This window comes from Populus trichocarpa, chromosome 17, assembly GCF_000002775.5.
Source record: "Populus trichocarpa isolate Nisqually-1 chromosome 17, P.trichocarpa_v4.1, whole genome shotgun sequence".
Taxonomy (NCBI): domain Eukaryota; kingdom Viridiplantae; phylum Streptophyta; class Magnoliopsida; order Malpighiales; family Salicaceae; genus Populus; species Populus trichocarpa.
In genome coordinates this window covers 3296033-3308112 of record NC_037301.2, presented here as the reverse complement: position 1 = coordinate 3308112, position 12080 = coordinate 3296033, and the positions used below count along the sequence as shown (strand labels likewise).

General features: G+C 34.8%; 2 long non-coding RNA genes across 3 annotated transcripts in view; one reads left to right on the top strand and one right to left on the bottom strand.

Annotated features, from left to right (window-relative positions):
• Positions 1-12080, top strand: part of LOC127904471 (uncharacterized) — a 117651-nt gene that overhangs the window by 33452 nt on the left and 72119 nt on the right. The window contains exons 1-2 of one of the 2 annotated variants that reach the window (XR_008057713.1): positions 2622-2777; positions 7606-8085. This is a non-coding gene — a long non-coding RNA (uncharacterized LOC127904471). Of the gene's footprint in view, positions 1-2621; positions 2778-7605; positions 8086-12080 lie in introns of those variants that run through there. The other variant, XR_008057714.1, reaches the window with a different exon arrangement.
• LOC127904472 (uncharacterized) overlaps positions 2745-12080 on the bottom strand; it is an 81210-nt gene continuing 71874 nt past the window's right edge. The window contains exon 2 of the long non-coding RNA XR_008057715.1: positions 2745-3062. This is a non-coding gene — a long non-coding RNA (uncharacterized LOC127904472). The remainder of the gene's footprint in view (positions 3063-12080) is intronic.

Sequence of the window (12080 nt, the reverse complement as noted above, 5' to 3'; positions counted from 1 at the left end):
GACTTATTGACACCTGATTTGACATCGATGACTTTTTCTTTTTTCCCTTTCTTTTCTTCCTCCTTCTTGATTTTCATGTCTGACCTTTTAAATTTTTAAACTAGTCTTTCAATTTGTTTTTCCTTCAGAGTTGGTCCATGTTCTTTTGATTACTATTTGTTTTATTTGAAATAATTTATAAAATTAGATTTCTTTTCCAATTTCATCCTCCTTTAATTTTTTTACCTATCAGATTTGATCCCCTTTATTTTTATTGTTATTTGTTTTAGTTGAGATAATTTAAATTTTTTTTTTGATTTCATTATCTTTTAGTTTTTTTCCTATCAGATTTGATTATCATTTTTTTATTGTTATTTTTTTTTACTTTGACAAAATTTTTAAACTGATATTTTTTTTGGTTTCATCATTCTACATTAAATTTATTGGGGATTGAGCTTCTTAATTGAGCATGGGTCTAGGATTTCTTGGGTTGTAAGTTTGGAAGATTAACCCTAGTTTAGGAGATTCACTCGGGTTTGTTTTTTTTTTTCTTTTCTAATTTTAGGTCAAGTATTTTCAGTTTCATCTTTTAACATTTATTTAATTGGAGATTGAGTTCTGTTATCTTTTTTTTTATTTGCTTTCTATAAGATTTTTTTATGAATTTTGAAAAGAACTCAGGTTATCTCGATTCCTTTTCTTTGTCGTTCTTTGTCAAATTTATCTTTTTAAAAAAATATTTTTTTGAAATTAAATTAATTGATTAAAAATAAGCATGAGATGCTCACTTTATGATATTTTGGTTGGTTTGATTTCCAGGTCATTACTTTAACGATGTGTGTGATCTCTTTTGATGTTGTCATGTAGCCTTTATCATGGCGTTAGAACCGTATTAGTGAACTTTTTTTGGTGGTGGGGCAGTGTCCACGACAAAGTAACAATGAGTCTCCAACGAGATTTTCTTTTTTCTTCTTCCGAGTATAATATTGCTAGGTTATTTTTTATAATTAATTATTGCCAACTTTTCTTTGTTTGCCTTATTTATCGTAGATGCTTTTTTTTAATCTTATAATTAAATGAACTGGGCTTATTGAACATGGTCAAGTCAATGGTCTATGTCTCATTTTTTTTCTTTTTAAAAAATGCTAGCATAGCTTGCACATTATTTTTAACATTGCAAAGATTGAGAAAAAATGTTCAAAGCCATCCCATCTATGATAAGCATGCAAAGACAAGAGAACAACAAAATTATTACATCCCACTAAGCAAAAACAAAAAATTTTTGCTTGAAAAAAATGAACCAATCATACCTCAAAAGACAGTAAACCAAGAAGAATTTAAAAATCCAAAGACAGTCAGTCAAAAAGAATCCAAAAAAGAAATCATGCTTAATAAAAACAAAGAAAACCCATCAAAACCAACCCCAATAAAAAGGAAAAAAATAATTAAGCAAAATTGAAACAAAATAAACCTCCAAACAAAATATTTTGAAGCTATTTAGCAAGAGAAACTTATCGCATGAAACTAAACATGCACTAAATAATGAAAGAACATAGAATACAATGAAATATAAAAGTTACGGGAGTTAATTGTTTTTGGGACAAACTCCAACAACAATGAAACAGAACAATAATGAAATCACTAGCAACAAACAACTTCAGCAAGCAAACAACTTACATAGCAAAATCATTCTAAAAAAATGTAGTTAATTGTCCTTAACACAACAATTAAGCCACAAATGAACAATCATGCCAAGAATCCAACACTGGTACCTAACTAATACTTCAACAACAATCCTAAGCCCAATTAAACACGCAGTAAAGAATGATAGCCAAGCCAGGGAAAAGAAAGGAATTGAAAAACCCTTTGATGCTCGGACACTTAGGCATGCAAGGTAGAAGGGAAAATTGATTCATGATAATAATAGTTTTGCATGGTTTGCCTGTTAATTCATCAATGACAATGTTTATGTTTCTTAAAATGTTAATAAAGTGAGTTTAGACCTAAACCTAAAAGGGTGAAGTTTAGCTAATTTTCTCAAGTTTATCCAATGTGGTCATTAGTATGGAAAGTAATTTGTTTTGAGTATAAATAATATAAAATACATTTTAGGATGCAATTGATTATCCGTATTCCATATCACTATAATTTTCAATCTTTTTGTCCACGCAAAATTTTTAGCGGTTAAAACATACGTTGCCTTTCTTGATTTTTGAAATTCAAACTTCGAGGTAAAAATATGAAGAACTTAGGTTGAGTATTGATATATCAATTGCACATTAGATAGTTGAGTTTAAAACTCAGAATAGTTTAATAAAAGAAAATAAATCGGATGTAAATATATTATTTCAAAGACATGCTAGTAATGAAACTCAAATTTACGATCAAATGAATATTTTTCTTGCCATTTGAATCTAAAAGCCTATTTGAGTTCGCGGTTGAACTGTTATTTCACTATTTTTCACCATTTGAATCTAATTAAGAGCCTATTTCCCTGTATTTCATTGCCTTCTTGTATTATACATATATACCTTTATTTCAAATTTAAGTCTCAACACTAGTTGCAAGCATTAAACACACAAGATAATCTTGAACTTGGTAGGTATCTGCTGTAGTGTCTTGGCATACATCAAGTTTTGGCATTTGTACTCACTAAATCTCTTGTGAGATACCAACAGTTTCATCATTAATAGTGCAAGCTCAGCAGAATTCCAGAAAGAGCAGAGTTTAGTAATCAAATGTGTGGAAAAAACACCAGATTACAATGTTTGAAACTACATTTCTTTTAATTGATAAAGGTATATATGTATAATACAAGAAGGCAATGAAATACAGGGAAATAGGAAGCGAAAATATATAAATGAATGAAAAACACCAGAAGCAAACAGCACAACTCCTCACACTTTCTTCACAGGGACCAAAAGATATGAACTTGTGACAGAAAGCTTACTAATCAAACTCAGAATGAGCAGTAGCATGGTCTAGTTTCCAGGTGGTGGGGAGAGGAACGGGATAGAGGGGATTGTTGTTGGGATAGGGATAGTGGGCATTGAGGGCATGCTTGGAAGTGGAGGCAAGGTGACCTTGGGGAGACTAAGCATTGTTGGCAGGCTAGGAAGTGGAGGCAGTGTGGGTTTAGGCAGGGAAGGTTGTGCGGTTGGCAATGTGGGCTGTGGCAGTGTGGGTATAGAAGGCATTGGTGGCAATGTTGGTTTAGGCAAATTGGGTATCGCAGGTAAAGGGGGCAATTGCAGAAGCTGACGAGCTGCCTCGCCGCCTGAAATTGATAGAGCAATGAAGAGAGCTAATATAAAAGAGTTGAAACTTGCCATCTCGACGCTAAATCTCAAGGCCTGGAAGAGTCTATATGAACTAGCTAGCTAGGATTAAGAGAAGAAAGAACTGTGTGATATTGTTTGTGACAAATTAACCAGGGATGATAATGGTTTTTTATAGATAGATCGATGTACGTAGGAGAGATCTATTTGTGATTTGTTCCATATGGTTGGTGTAGTTTAGAAAACAGGAGAGTCATTTTGAATGTTGTTGTTGTTAGCTCACCTTCTTATCATCTTCCATTGAAAACAATGCCATGTCTTCCTTTTCTTGTTGTGACACGTTATGTTTTCTTCTTTCCATTTTTCCCTTGAACTGGGTTGTTCAGGACTGAAACATGTATTTGCTGACCAATCACAAAATAAAATATTTTGTTTGGTCATCGATCTAGTTCTGAATTCAAATTACTTCTATATAATTCTAATAGCATCTTCTGCTCTTACACTACCACAATCTTTATATTTACTGACGGAATTTTCCTTCGGTATTTTTACTATCATTCCGTTGGTAATTAATTTACCAACGAAATCACCGATGGAAATGCTCCGTCAGTGAATCTTTTCTCGGTAATTTTTTGTTCGTCAGTAAGTCCGTTGTTAATAAAAAAATATTATTACCGATGGATTTACTGACAGAAAAAGCGCGCAAAAAAAAATTATCTGCTTCATTCCGTTGGTATTTCCCTCGGAAAAATACTGTATGTAATTTCGTTGGTAATTATTTAAAAAAATCTATTTTACAAAACTGATAAAATAATTAAATTAATATAAATCAACACTCTATAATACTCAAAACGTTTGGAAAAAAGAAGAAGAAAATCATATGAAAAACAATTCCTACAACAATATTCATACAATTATTAAGAATAAAAACAATTAAAAAAATAAAAAAAGTATAGTGAAAAAAAAGAAAAAAAAAAAAGAAAAAAGAAAAATCTTACCTTAATATAGTTGCAAGTGAAGCTAAGAAGAAAAAAAACCAAATTCGTAAAGTATATTAATTAAAAAAGAACTGAGAAGAAAAAAGATGGAAGGAGAAGAATACATACCTGAGCATGGAGGAGAAGAGAAGGAGTTGAGGAGAGAAGAGAAGAGAAAGAAATGGATATTGATGTTTTTTACTCATGGAGAAGAAGAAGAACAAAGGAGCCCCGTCTGTTCTGAAATTAGAGATTCTAGGCTTTTTATTGGGGTGTTTTACTTATGGTTTATTGACGGATAATTAAATATTAATTTTAAATTAGAATTATTTAATTAAAATTTATTTAATATTAAATATTTCTTGAGCTTCTTGTTTTGCTGCATCAGGGTGCAAGTGTTGTACATTTCCATGATTTCAATGTTGAAGTCCTTCGATGCCTCACCATTCCCAATGTAAATAGAAATCTTTCAGTAAGATCTCACCGTTCTGCAACAAAAGAGGGAAGTGCTGGTACTGAAGGAGAACTACGTTTCTTTGCTGGTGACTGGAGACAAGTCCATCTATGTCTTCCTCACGTGCATGAAAAGGAAATGGACCTAAGTTGCAGCTCAGGGCATGGATCATGCTCTCAGTAGATAGCCTTTCGTTCTTAATCAGGAGCTATGAATGTAAGTCTGTTTGCTGAAGTTGCAGACGGCTCATCTAATGTTCCAGAAGAGTGGAAGCTCTTGGTTTAGCAGATCAAGGTCTCCAATTAAGTTGAATCAGATCCTCTCAATCTCTAAAGCTAGATGTGGCCACAATATGCTCCTGTCTGTGAGATCAAATTCATTAAGCGATGTACAATATGCTAAGAACTTCTCTCATCTCATTTGCTCTCCACACTGCATAAACTTTATTTTATTTTACTTTTTTGGGATAGAAAATGAGAAGAATAGGATATATGATCACTTGCACAGCTGTCAATGATCGCAGCTTTATAACATTTGGAATTGTTTTTACCTGTCACATTTCCACAAAACTGATTTTTACTGAGTAATGCCTTTATTTGGTTGTACTCTTCTTCTGTGAACCGAGAAAAGCCCTAGAGTCCATTTGCTGCAGTGTTGAGTTTGATCATGTTGTGGGTATTATTGGCTGCAAACCATTTGTTCCTGTTTGGTGGTTTGACATCTCTACCATGGAACTTATGCCCTGGTGGAAATCCAATGATAAAATAGCAACGATCAACTGAATGTGTATCTCCCTCACAATGTGTGCAATATAAAGATTTGCCTTTGCTGTTTTGTGACTTTGCAGGTTGTTTATTCTCTGTGTTCCTTGTGTTTTTCTTCACGTTTATGACATGAATAGGGCTATCATGAGCATCAGCATGCTGTCGTTGTTTTTCTTCTTGAAGCAAAAACGAGTAGATTTTTTTGATGTTGGGGAGTGGTTGCATCAAGAATTTGCCCATGAATAATAGAGTATATGTCATTCAAACCCATGAGGAATTGAAGGATTCGCTCTTGTTCTTCTCTTACAACAATCTGTTTTAATCTTGCATAGTTACATAAAGGTGGATCGTTGTATAATCCTAGCTCATCCCAAAAAGACTTGAGTGTTGTATAATAGGTTGCTATGGTTTGTTGTTGTTGATGATGCTCAACAATCCTTCGCTTAAATTCAAAGATACGTGAAAGATTTCCTTGTGAGAAATGTTCACTGAGATCTGCCCAGACATCAGTAGCGGTGACGAAGAAGATTATGGTATTCATCAGGGATGGGTTGATAGAATTGAGCATTTAGGATCTTTCTCTGAAGGTGCTTTGATCGTGCCATCAATGAAGCCAAGCTTATTTTTGGCTTTTAGGAACACCATCATGGCACGACTCCATGTTGCGTGGTTGTCATCTTCCAAGAGTTGAGTGACAATATCATGATTAGTGTGATCTGAGGGATGAATGAGCAGGGATCATAAAAATCCATTGTCTCTGTCAAATATTTTTCTGATGAAGTTTCAGTCATGCTGATATTGGCGGAAGCAAAACAATGAGCAGTTTCACGCACGAGACCTATGCTCTGATACCATAAAGAAAACAGAGGGACTGATCGTAAAGAAAACAGAGGGACTGATAAAGAGAAAGAACCACAATTGCCCTTGTTTATTCTATGTCTTGTACAACTCATATACATGGCTTATATAAAAAGATCTTGTCTAAAAGAAGTAAATTGACAGACTAGCACCTAAACTTTAGGACTGAATTATAGAAATTACAATCCGACTCCATCACTAAGATATGATTTATAAATCAAGCTTTAATCGTTCTTGATTCTGAATCCCAACAAGGTGACCTTGGGGATAGCAGGCATTGTTGGCAGGATGGGAAGTGGAGGCAGTGGAGGCTTAGGCAGTGATGGTTGAGTGGCTGGCAAGGTTGGCAATGTGGGCTGCGGCAGTGTTGGTATAGAAGGCAATGGCGGCAGTGTTGGTTTAGGCAAATTCGGTAGAGAGGGTAGAGGGGGCAATTGCAGGAGCTGATGAGCTGCTTCGCCATCCGAGAATGATAAAGCAATGAAGAGAGCTAAGATAAAACAATTGAATCTTGCCATCTTATTACTAAGTTACAAGGCCTCAATGAACCTATGAGATACAAATGAGCAACCAAAGAATCTTGCAAGTGCAAGGTTGTCTATGACCAACCAGGGCATGCCTTGGGTATATATAGATGATGTAGGAAAGATCTACCTGTCCTGTATTGTTTGTATAGTTGAGAAAACAGGACAACGATTTTCAGTTTTGTTATTGTTAGTTTACCTTCCTATCCATTAAAAACGTTAACGTTGTGTTTCCGTATGATTAGTTTGTTTTTTAAAAAAAAAACATTTTCCTCAAGTTGCTAGTCCAGGATCCAAACTCCTCTCCTCTCCTCTCCTCTTTTGTGCAGCTAAACAAAACACTATTTGTTCACAGTACATTGGTTGTTGGGTAACTGAGCTACTATAATTTGTTTTCAATAAGGTTGGACTATCAAAATCTTGAATACTTGCTTGGTTATCTATTATGCCGTGAACCATAGTTTTCACAAGATTTATTCGGAAAAAGATCTGGATCATTTTTTTTTCTTCAAATTAAAAAAGTCTCAACACTAGTTGCAAGCATTAAACACACAAGTTAATCTTGAACTTGGTATATATCTGCTGTAGTCTCTTGGCATACGTCAAGTTTTGGCATTTGTACTTAATAAATCTCTTGTTAGAAATCAACAGTTTCATCATTAATAGTGCAAGCTCAGCAGAATTCCAGAAAGAGCAGAGTTTAGTAATCAAATGTGTGGAAAAAACACTAGATAACAATGTTTGAAACTACATTTCTTTTAATTGATAAAGGTATATGTATAATACAAGAAGGCAATGAAATACAGGGAATGAAACAGGAAGCGAAAATATATATATATATATATATATATATATATATATATATATATATATATATATGAATGAAGAACACCAGAAGCAAACAGCACAACTCCTCACACTTCTTCACAGGGACCAAAAGATATGAACTTTTGACAGAAAGCTTACAAATCAAACTCAGAATGAGCAGTAGCATGGTCTAGTTTCCAGGTGGTGGGGAGAGGAACGGGATAGAGGGGATTGTTGTTGGGATAGGGATAGTGGGCATTGAGGGCATGCTTGGAAGTGGAGGCAAGGTGACCTTGGGGAGACTAGGCATTGTTGGCAGGCTAGGAAGTGGAGGCAGTGTGGGTTTAGGCAGGGAAGGTTGTGCGGTTGGCAATGTGGGCTGTGGTAGTGTTGGTATAGAAGGCATTGGTGGCAATGTTGGTTTAGGCAAATTGGGTACCGCAGGTAAAGGGGGCAATTGCAGAAGCTGACGAGTTGCCTCGCCGCCTGAAATTGATAGAGCAATGAAGAGAGCTAAGATAAAAGAGTTGAAACTTGCCATCTCGACACTAAATCTCAAGGCCTGGAAGAGTCTATATGAACTAGCTAGCTAGGATTAAGAGAAGAAAGAACTGTGTGATATTGTTTGTGACAAATTAACCAGGGATGATAATGGGTTTTTATAGATAGATCGATGTACGTAGGAGAGATCTATTTGTGATCTGTTCCATATGGTTGGTGTAGTTTAGAAAACAGGAGAGTCATTTTGAATGTTGTTGTTGTTAGCTCACCTTCTTATCCATCTTCCATTGAAAACAATGCCATGTCTTCCTTTTGTTGTTGTGACACGTTATGTTTTCTTCTTTCCATTTTTCCCTTGAACTGGGTTGTTCAGGACTGAAACTTATATTTGCTGACCAATCACAAAATAAAATATTTTGTTTGGTCATCGATCTAGTTCTGAATTCAAATTACTTCTATGTAATTATAATAACATCTTCTGCTCTCACTAATATCCCTACATTAAAAGCAACCTTATTCCCTTTTATGTTTCATAATGTCATGGACAGTTGTTCACTTGTGCTATTAGTCCATCATCCTCAGGTCACAATTTGACATGAAAAGGACTTGCCCACGTGATAGATTCCTTGGCTAAGTCTTTATTTCTTAAAGTGATAATTTGCCTTACTCACAAGGAGTTTGCTTGAAGGTTAATGGAAAATTGGCTACAGGGTGCAACTTGGCCGCCAAAATCCTTAATTAGAAAGGAAATCACGAGATCTTCAAATAATGAAACTGTGTATCCACATAAGACAGTGGAGATCTTCATATTTTGTTCAGCAGACTAATTAATGTGTTCAGAAATTTTGTTTACAAATTAAATTAAATTAATTGATTTAAAATAAGCATAAGATGTTCACTTCATGATATTTGTTTCTGTTTGATTTTCGGGTCATTGCACTAACGATGCGTGCGGCCTCTTTTGATGTTATCATGTAGACCTTTATAATGACGTTAGAACCATAATGGTGAACTCTTTCTAGTGGTATGAGTCTCTAATGATATTTTCTTTCTTCTTCTTCCGAGTATGATATTGTCAGCTCATTTTTTATGGTTAATTATTACAAACTTTTCTTTCTTTTCTATATTTATTGTAGATGTCTTGTCAAATCTTATTATTAAATTAACTGAGTTTATTGAACATGGTCAAATCAATGACCCATGTCTCAACAGACCCTTATGCTTTTTTGGGGGGTGGGCTGGGTCGAAACATGTCCAACGCATGATCCACATGGTTGCTGGCCCGGCCCAGCAATGTAAACAGAACAATGGTTCTGCATGCAAATTGCCATGGTTTTCTAGCAAAATAGGGAGGAGAAGAGGGTTATCTGATGTGAGGGGTGGCTAACTAGCAGTGCTGGGAATGTCGACGTGATGTTGGTGGCGATGCTATCGGCGGAGGCGTGAAGAAAGTAAAGGAAGAAGATGGTTGGCGGATAAGAAGAATAAAACTAGGAAGAAAAGCTGATTTTTCACCAATTTTGGGCTCTGATTTCTTCTTACTCAATGCATGGAATCCACCCATATTTATAGGGTATGGAAGAGGGACATCTTGTTTTTATTGGTGCCAAATCTTGGCCCTTAATTCGATATAGAAAGATTCCAATCGTTGGTTTAGAGTTGCTATCATGGCATACAAAAGTTGGCTACTGAAAGCTGGCCGGGTTGGCCATTTTAGGGTAGTGTCGCGACTGCTGTAGGGACAATTTTCCAGCAAGACCTACTTTGGGGTATAGTACAATGTCAGCCTATTATGGTGGTGTATTGTTTGGTTGAGAAAAGAATCATTAAATGCCCTTGAAAAGTAGCCACCCGAACAACTTTTTAGGCTAAATGAAGAAGACAATGAATAATAATAAGACAATGCGTTGTTTGGTTCCTTTCTTTTTTTACTGTTCAAAATGGCGCTGTTTTAGACATTAAATTATGGATTTTAGCCAAAGTTCAATTTAGTCCCCCAGCTTCTAATTTCTTTCAATTTCACCCTTAATTGACCCTAAACCTTTGATTTGATGCAATTTCCCCCAGTCAAATTTCAACATTAGTTTTTTCATTTTTGTTCTTGGTTTTGGGTTTATGCAAATTGTCCCTCAATTGACCATCAAACCTTTAATTCTCTTCAATTTCACCCCTGATTTCAATCAATTGGGACCCTAGAGTTTGACGCTTTTTTTCAAAATGATCATTGGCTACGAGTTTCTTCAATTTAGCCTTTAATTGACCCCAAACTTTTGAATTTTTTGCAATTTTACCTCTGATTTGTAACAATTAACTTGACAAAAATTAAATTTAATCTTCTAAAATTCCAGTCTTCATAATTAAGCCCAAATTAGGCTACCAAACTTCAGTTTTCACTAATTATGTCCCAAATAAAATTAATTTGACTCATTTAAGTATAATTAAGTCCTTGCACCTAATTAAATCTTTTAATTGGACCCAAATTAATTCTTAGACATTATTAAACTTCAATTTGACCCATGATTAAATCATATTGGCCTATTAAAAATATAATTATCTCCTTCGGCTTGATTTTTATGTAGATTCATCCAAAAATTATTTAATTTGACCTGGAATCTACATTGTTTCTCCAGGTTTCATACAAAGGGGTACGATTAGGCTCCTAATTTTGTCAAAACAATTTCTGCCTGATTTTTCTGTATATTTGGAATCCTCCCCATCCTATTTTTTCCCCTAAATGTCAGTCTTCTTGCTATTATTAATTTATTTTTATTTTTTTATAAAGAAAAAAGGTGAATTTGAGGAATAACCCAGAAATAGGTTATGACAATTACTCCCTCCTCTTTACAATGCTTATGATAGAAAGTCTCATAAGAGACTTTAGATAGTAAGCTTTGTAAAGAAGAAAAAAGAATGAGAGATAATGGACTCACCAGATTAAGAAATAGTTAATTCTTCTGAAAGAGATAGGGCTAGGAAGTGCACTATCCTAAAGACGAGGGTTAGAAAGTGCTTTCAAAGGAAATGAAGAAAAGGTTTGTAAAGATGATCTTTGTGAAAAATAGAAAGACTTCTCTATTTTTTTTTCAAGTGGTGTAGTTGTACCAGGTAACCTGCCTATTGGTAAAATTCAAAAAATTCTAAATGGTCAAATTGTTATGGGTAACTTGCCTAGATGAAGAATACAAAGGTTTTTTTTAGATGGTCTCATTGTAATGGGTGACCTGTCCAGGTGGAAAATACAAAGATTTTTTAAAGTGGTCTTATTGTAATGGACGATTTTTCCAGGTGGAAAAATACAAAGATTTTGGAAAGTGGACTTATTGTAATGGGTTACCTACCAAGGTGAAAAAATACAAAGATATTCTAAAATGATCTCATTGTAATGGGCGACATGTTGAGGTGGAAAAATACAAATATTTTTCAAAGTGGTCTCATTATAATGGGTGACTGCCCGCATGAAAAATACAAAGATTTTTCAAAGTGATTTCATTGTAATGAGTGACCTGCCCAGGTGGAAAATAAAAGGTTTTCAAAGTGGTCTATTATAATGGGCGACCTGCTCAGGTGAAAAATACAGCGATTTTTCAAAGTGGTCTCATTGTAATGAGTGACCTGCCCAGGTGGAAAATGCAAAGATTTTTCAAAATGGTCTCACTGTAATGGATGACTTGCCCAGGTGAAAAACAAAAAGATTTTCAAGGTGGTCTTTTTGTATTGGGCGGCCTGCCTAGGAGAAAAATATAAAGATTTTTCAAAATGGTCTCATTGTTATGGGTGACCTGACCAAATAAAACATATCACTTACCTGATGAAAGAATTTGGCCAGAGATGTCATGAAGGGACGACATGATAGGGCTCAAATGCGTACTATCTAAAAAGTGAGGGCTCAAAGGCGTGCTCGAAAGGAGATAGAGTTAGAAAATTCATTACCATAATTA